The following is an 8,630-nucleotide window of genomic DNA, read 5'->3' as shown; positions in this document are numbered from 1 at the left end:
TTCCCTCAACTTTCATAAACTTCAGTGAGTGGTGGGCAAACTCTGCAGGCTTTTGGTTGACAGAAGAACGATATTACAATTTGGTTCATGAGCACAGGCTTTGTAAAAGTACTGGCAAAACAGAAAGAAGTGGAAGCTATAAGAACATTTTTTAAATCAAGATAGCTTACTTGGAGAGAAAGGAGAAAAATGATAATAATGCTTAAATATATTGGATTGAAGATAATCAGTTTCTCCATGCCCACACCCCCACCCCCAGCAAAGACAAAATGTGAAGGAATGTTTAGGGTTTTTTTTTTAAATTCCATTTATTTATTTTAGGGAAAGGAGGGAGAAAAAGGGGATGAGGAACATCAATGTGAGGTTGCCTCTAGCACAGCCTCCAATGGGGACCCAGCCTGCAACCCAGACATGTGCTCTGACTGGGAATTGAACCCAAAACCCCTTGGTTCGCAGGCCAGTGTTCAGTCCACTGAGCCACACCAGCCAGGGTGGAATGTTTAGATTTTAGTAAGCATGTTAGTTGACAAATGAAAGACTTTGTTGACCTCAGAGAAATTGAATTCTAACTCATGGTCATGGACTCTTGATCTCCCAAGATGTTGAAACAACCTTCTACATTGTACATTATATATGTAAAATTGTATTAAGGCAAGAGCTTACATCATCTATTCTCTTCATGTTTCTCTAATTCTGTAGTAAAATTCACAGCTACAATGTGTTGAGCCCTGCCCAGGTTTCCAGCACTTTATATTCATTATCTCAACCAATTCCCACTACAACCCTAGGATGTCAGTATCACTGGCCTTCCTTTTAGGACAAGGAAATGGGTTCAGAGAGGGTGAATAACTTGCCCACGACATAAAAGGACAGATCTGAGTCTTGAGCATAAGTCAGCCTGGCCCCCACATTACATTTTAAATCACCAAGCATACAGGACGGTCACTACAACATTGGCCTCCCGATTAATAAGAGTCAAGAGTTTAATTTTAAAACAATCTTGAAGAACTGTTTTATAGCATGTCTTTTTAGACACAGTGGCCATGCTTAGCTTTATTTTACAGGGTGGGGCAAATGTGGGTTTACAGTTGGGAGTATGAAACAGAGTTTATTCTTGTATTATTATTTATTAATATTGTATTGTTTTCACACAAACAACTCAAAACCACTCTGTGGAGTAGGTATTATTTTTATCTCCTTTTCATAAATGGGAGAACTGAGACACTGAAAGGAAGCCACTTAACCAGTGACACTGTCAGCAATAACATCTGCTTCAGAAAATACCACCCAAGTACTTCCTTAGCCAAACCCAATGGAACTCAGTTTTAATTCTTACTTTCTGTTGTCTTGGTCCTAACCTTGACCCTCAGTTCTATCAGCTAGATTTTGGCTTTGTGTCCTTATGTATGTTAAGGAATGTACTCTATAACCTTACCTGAAGTACATAACGTAATTTTTACAATAAAATAGGTTTCCATGACCAAAATAAGAGATATTACCATAAAGAAAAAAAAACTTATCAATTCTATTTTGTATATTCTTGATTATCTTTCTTGCTGTTTTGGGTCTTTTATGTCTTATTTTCCTCTTACTTTGGAGAATCATATACTGAACATGACTTTTTAGTCAAGGATAGGTCAATTATGATAAAAATGAGAGAACAATCTAGTGTTTTATTGTACAGTATAACCACCCTTTCATTTGGATAATGGGCTTTCTTTGAGATAAGTCATGTCAGATTGTATCTTTATTTTATTCTATTGATAAATCATTCTATTTTATTCATGAAAATTCAAGTTTTTCATTTCAAGTATGTAACTACATATTTTAAATCATTTGGAAAGAAAAACTGATCATTTCTTTTTAAAACCTGTAAATAACAGATTGAACCAACTGTAGGTGTTGATATATGACTGGTTTTGACCTACATATATGGCAGTTTCATAGGGCCTAACCTGGTACATATTTACCATCTTGCTGGGAATATAGGAATTTTTTATATGTTTCATGTGTTGTGATGTTGCATTCTTTAAATTCATGGCAGTATTTTGGTGAAAAGAAAAGCCTAATTATATTAAAGTGTTGATTTTAGGATGAGTCACTCAGTAATCAATTCAGTGATTACTACAAATTAAGTGATGAGTAATAGAACAATTTATCAAATAAGTACTAGTGCTATTTGATCATAACAAATAATCAAAATACAACTTTGCATCAACGTCTCCTTTCTCTTTTTCACTCCCCTAATAGCAAAATGAGAGTCATCATTTAATAATTTAATCTAATGCTCAGAACTTTATTACTGCAATAATTAAAAAATCACTCCATGTACTTATAGCAAGCAAAACAAGTGCTTTCCTGAAGTTCAGACACATTCGTCTTCTGCAACTCCTGCAATGTATCTTTTTCATTCACATCCAAGGCAGGCTTTCTTAGGGCAACTTGGCAAAAACATCCTCAGTCCCCAATATTTATACCTGTGGGTTTGTGCTGATGTGACTATTCTAACTGACAAGTTCCACATTACATGATACTGTAATAAAAAAGAGGCAATAAATAATATGTTTGACCTAATACATTATTTCATTAGGTTTCCTTCAATGACATTAGCACATTCGAGCTCCCCCCCACCATTCAACAGCATGTGAAACTGTCTGAATGTCCTATGAATATCTCAGGAGATAGACTTTACATATGTTTGACATGCAATGCACATTAAAGGCTAGAGGCATTTTAATATATGAAATCTCTCTACATTTTCAACTATGGAACAACAGATCACTTAACAAACCGTAATGTTTTCTGAGCTGATACAGATTTCTATTTAACATAGAGAAGAGAAATAATTGTTTTAATGAAACTTGGGGAAATGAAACAAGTGAAGGAACCCTACTAGGTTTCAGAAGAAAATAGCATTTGTATTTTGCCCAGTGCTCATGTCATATAGCATTCAATACATTTGTACAGATACAAGTTGTTGCGAATTGTGCCATGGTGAAAAAAATATATTAAATAAAAAAACCAAGCTGCTCTATTATGTTAATCAGCGGTTTCGTTTTTATGTAAAAGCCGAGGTGCTCATATCTTGATAAACTGCAAATGACTCACACCTGCCTCTTCTGGAAACTTCCCATTCTCTGTTGCAGGCTTTATTCACAATGTGCGTACCCAGGGCATGTAGGTCAAGGAGTGTTGCCATGCAAGACAAGAAAAAGAAAACCTTTTCACTTTTTAATGCTTGTCAACTCACACAAACGAGATACATTCTGGAGTTTTTAGAGAAAAAGCCATGTAGGTCAACTCCAGCTTTGGCATATGATTATGTTGCTCCTGCCAAATGAGAAGACTAATTTATTTGAGTGGAATACATCAACACTGCTGAAGGAAGGTACTTCTCTTAGACTTGGTGATATTTATTTTTCTGTTATAAACACTTACATCACCCTTAACTAGGTACCAGGCATTGTTCTACAAATAATGATTCACTCAATACTCAAAACCACTCTGTGGAGTAGGTATTATTTTTATCTCCTTTTCATAAATGGGAGAACTGAGACACTGAAAGGAAGCCACTTAACCAGTGACACTGTCAGCAATAACATCTGCTTCAGAAAATACCACCCAAGTACTTCCTTAGCCAAACCCAATGGAACTCAGTTTTAATTCTTACTTTCTGTTGTCTTGGTCCTAACCTTGACCCTCAGTTCTATCAGCTAGATTTTGGCTTTGTGTCCTTATGTATGAACCCCTAGCACTCCAGTGGCTCTTGGACTGCCATCTTTTCTCACATGGACCATTGTCACTATCCATAAAACTGGATTTCTACTCCTGACCTACACTCTGCTGATGGCCAGGTGTCTGAGGAATGATTCATTTGGTCATTCCAGTCCACCACTTGGACTTGTAAGCACTACTTTTCCCTGGGCACTTCGGGTCATTAACTTTCTATTAGACTCCTGTTTGATGGTTCACCTGTACTCCCATCCATTTGCTTTCTTTCTTTAATTATTAAAAACTACAGTTACTCAGGATAACTATTTCCAAGGTGTATCTATTAAAAACAACATTTGATCACTTCTTGGCCTTTTGGCTAAGATCAAGTGTAGTAAAAACAACACTTGAATAAAAAAACAAAACACCTCATATCAACTTGCATACCTGTAAGATTTTTTATGTGGTCAACTGTCTTAATCTTTTTACCTTGTGCCCTCCAAAGAATTTTTAAGCCCTTTGAATCTCTTACATATTTCAAATAACTAAACCCCAGACTCTATTTACATTTTATCTGTTTTCCCATTAATGTCTCTGCGTGCACACACAAGAACCCCGTCCAGGCTTCCACTTCACACTTAACTGCCGTTTCTCCTCCGTCTCCTCTGATCTGTGATAGATTCTCACTCTGCTTTTTCTTATGACCTCAGTAGTATTGAGAAGTATTGGCCAGGTATCCTGTAAAACTCTGATTTTTAATGTTTTTCTCATGATTAGTCTCCATGTATGGGTTTTGGAGAGACTCTCGCAAGTGTGAGATGCCCTTCCCATCATACCCAATCACAGGTACCGATAGCTGTATGACATCACTAGCAATGTTCATCACGTGGTTAAGACAGTGTTGGCCAGGCTTCTCCGCAGTAAACTTATTGTTCCCTTTCTGTACTTTATTCTTTTGAAGCAAGACTAACTCTAGCCCACACTCAATGGGGGCAAGGGGAACTTAGCTCCACCTGCTAGACAGGAGGATATTTCTATGTATTAAATGGAGCTCTTCTTGCACAGTTTAAAATTGTCATCTAAAAATTTTCATCTTCCGTTTAAATAGTTATAAAAGTTGCAGTTTCCACTATATTATAAGATTAACATCCTTAAATAATATGGCTGTATCACATCTTAACAGATACCCAATAAAATCTAAATACCATGGTCCTTTGATATCCACTGATAATGCTTTTTCAAATGTCACAGTACAGAGCTGTTTTTTAACAGTCAGATATTTTACATTGTTTTTTGTCTTTGAACTCATATTCCTATTCCAATATCCTTAGAGAAAAGTTTAACTAATCTAATTCTTGAAGTATTTTACTAATGTACTTTTAATTTTAAAATTATTTCTTGTTACTATAATTGTCAAAAATGTTATCGTGCATTGAGTTTTCATTGCAACTCTTTTAGTAAACAACTGATCACGGCAACTTAAGCATGTCATAAACTTAAAAGTAATTACTAAATAAAATGGTAAAACATGCTACAGAATGTCACAACACTGTTTCAGTACAAAAGCAACACTGTTTCTTCATGCAAAGCCTTTATTTTTTTGCTGTTGTGGTGTAATACTCAATATATTAAGATAAAAATGGTTTTAGCATTTCTGTAACTTCTATATCAAGTGCAGTATTAACCTTGAAAGTTTTCAGAAATTAACATGTTCATGAAGAACATACATGTTTGTAATGATTATATATCTATTAAGATATATTTTGCCTTGAAACTAAAAGAAGATATTAGAGATTTTAAAACATATGCTAGAAAGTGGTAAAATATGTACAATTAAAAAGTAATGTATGATTTAGCCTTGGCTGGTGTGGCTCAGTAGACTGAGTGCCGGCCTGCAAACCAAAAGGTCGCCAGTTTGGTTCCCAATCAGGCCACATGCCTGGGTTGTGGGCCAGGTCCCCAGTGGTGGGTGTGAGAGAGGCAACCACATATTGGTGTTTCTCTCCCTTTCTTTCTCCCTCCCTTCCCCTCTCTCTAAAAATAAATAAATAAAATCTTTTTAAAAAAGTAATGTATGATTTAAAGTGAGTTAAATCAGATTAATCCATCATTATATCCTAATTAAGAAAATATTAAGGAAATTTTTACATGTAGATGTTTTCTGACTTTATCAGTTACACAAATATGTTTGGGATATTAAAAATGCATTGTTACATATAACTCTTGTCTAAAGTGAAAATTAAGTCATATGTCTAAATTAAAAAATAACAGAGTTACGATTATATTTTAAATCAGCCACATTCTCAATAAGAGTTCCTAAAAATTAGACCCGCATCTACTAGTAAGGACTTCAAACAGTTGAAATTTGTCAAGAACCTGTCCTTCCTGGGCTGAAAGGTGGAATCATTTTCAGGGCTTTTACCCACAGAAGAATTTTAGTCTCTGCAGCTGTCAATTAGAATCTCTTAAACAAATTCTACTCTGAAGTAGAATACTCAGTGCAGTGCTTCCATTCAAGCTGAAGTTCAGTTAGCATGCATGCTGTAAAAAATAATAATTTCACCTGTTAACCATGATATTCTGAGAGACATAAAATATGCTGGTTTTTATTAGGGTAAAGATATTCTTATCTTTATATTTCTAAGAACTAATCTGAGGAAGAATAGATTAAAAATAAATTAGGAATTAATTTCAAGAAGTGTCTCTCATACTTTTAAGTCTCTGATGTGATAATTTTCTGACTGTTTTATACAGCTCTTTGCCTGGTTTAAATCAGCCTAAATTTTTGCCAAATTTCTCATAAGGGAATGTCCTAATAGTCTGTAAATTCACTAACTACGGCATTGTCAGGATTAGATATTTCCTAGAACTCTTCTCATAGATGGAACTTGAAGGAAGGTAGGTCATTCTGGATCCTGTCAACTTGGAAATATTCTTACGAGGCTACGTGGCGGATACACAGGCCTACTATTGCAGGAATCTCTTGTCTCCCAGGGAGACAAAGATATTCCAGAGGGTTTGCTGAAATGGCGCACACATTTTGCTGTACAATTTTACTTTATTTACTGATTTTCTTATAGCACCAAGGTTTTTAGGGCATTTCAATAATTTTAAAATAATATGAAAACATTTAGGGAAGCCTCTTCTTGGGGACAAGGTGAAATACATAAAATCTGTACAGAATTTAACTTACCATCTTAGTGACAAAACTGTGGTTGATTGCCAATTTTGTGAAGATGATTTGGATGGGTCCTTTGAGGATGTACTAGCCCCATTTATTTTGATGAGCTCTCATGCTACTTGAGTATGAGTTCCATTGTGGTCAAATGTCGTGTGCCCTGTACCCATCATGGGTGGTCCCATGACATTTACAGAAGAAAACTTGAAGTATCCCACTTCAAGTAACTCAAGTGTCAACCGAGGTCACCCTGGTTTCTTAGCTTTATGTGAAATCTACTTAAAACTACTACCCCACATGCAATAGGAAAAATAATACTGTCCCCAGGATTTGAAAGAGATCTTGGGGACTAATGTGACCCAGAGTTCCTATTTCCTGCACCTGTTGAATTCTCTAACTCAGACTTATCGTAAGTCTTGCTACCGAACTCTTCAATCAGCTACGCACTCACACGGGCTTTGTTATAGGAGCACGGTACAACCCAGTTGCTACAAAGAGTTAAAATGTTCCATTATATGTCCCTATTAATTGGGATTTTGGCCAGTGCTCCTGGGAATTTCTTTTTTATGGAGCCCACTCACTCCCACATTCTTTGGTCTCTTCTCTGTTCAACAATCTTTCCCTCTCAAAATGGTAACTTCATCATCAAATTTCTCTTCCCTTTTTAGGTAAGGCAGTTTAGTCATCTCTTTCCTGTTTTGGAGTCCAGGAAGGCTCACAAGTCTCACTCACATCATCTAAAAGAAACATCTCCTTTAAAAAAATAAAAAAGCACCTTATCGTTCTGAGGGGGAAATACTTTTCCTAAACCTAATGCACATTTTCTATGACTAATTAGAAAAGAAGCTTAGCCTTTAATCCTGTGAACATTATGCAATCTTAATGAGTTGCAGTTCAAACAGGCTTCCCTACAACACCTAAGAATTCAGTACAAAAGCTTTCCAAGCATGCGAGAGAGATAAGGTGATACAGTCTTTTGACCTGTTTCAGCACCTGAATAGAGAAGTATGCTGTCATTTATCTAACCTCTGCTTGCCACATGTAATTATCTGTCTCCCTTAAAGTGAACTTAAACTCTTCAACTTGTCATAAACTTATCATTATTTACTGTTGTAGAGTCAACTTGATTCATTAAATCCAAGTAGTAGATTTAATTGCAAGTCCTCAAAATATGGAAAGACAACATTCTCGTGATTTCTAGGCTCTCATCAACTGCCTGTAGTTATTTCCAAATAAGTGAAGATTCTGTTTTCTTTGTCCTTCTTAGACACAAATTTTTGGAGTAAAATAGTTAAGGGAACCTTAGTCTTTAACTCCTTCCCACTCACATTCCAGATCCCTGGAGCCAAAATTCATAAAAGGACCCTGAGGTTTTCTGAAAGACACAGAGTTGGAGATTGTGGTGGTGAGCAATTTTATTTGTTTCTCAGCTTAGAATCTCTGTGAGAAAGTCAGGTGTGACAGATATTTATATTAGCCAATTATCTCACTTTTGCCCACTTTTTCCATTTTTAATTTATATGCTTGCCCCAAGTGTAAAACACATGTTATTTTTGGCTGCCAAAGTCGTTCTCCTATTCCTGTGCACTAATTTCTGCATTTGCTCCACCTTTAGAGTCTAGCGTTGAACTAACATCAACTACAAGGGAAACAGAGCAACCTCTGAACTTTAGCTGTCAGCATACACTGAAGAAAGTAGTAATGGGAGCAAGATGTGGTGTGGGATGCTGTTTTTGAGCAT

General features: G+C 36.0%; 1 pseudogene; it reads left to right on the top strand.

The window, feature by feature from the left end:
- Nucleotides 1-4,070: 4,070 nt before the first annotated feature.
- On the top strand, nt 4,071-4,224 carry LOC112315786 (U2 spliceosomal RNA; annotated as a pseudogene).
- The last annotated feature ends 4,406 nt before the right edge of the window (nt 4,225-8,630 follow it).

The sequence above is a fragment of the Desmodus rotundus genome, chromosome 8, assembly GCF_022682495.2.
Source record: "Desmodus rotundus isolate HL8 chromosome 8, HLdesRot8A.1, whole genome shotgun sequence".
In the NCBI taxonomy this organism is placed as follows: Eukaryota; Metazoa; Chordata; class Mammalia; order Chiroptera; family Phyllostomidae; genus Desmodus; species Desmodus rotundus.
The sequence above is the reverse complement of the archived record's forward strand: the minus strand, read 5'-3'. Positions and strand labels throughout refer to the sequence as shown.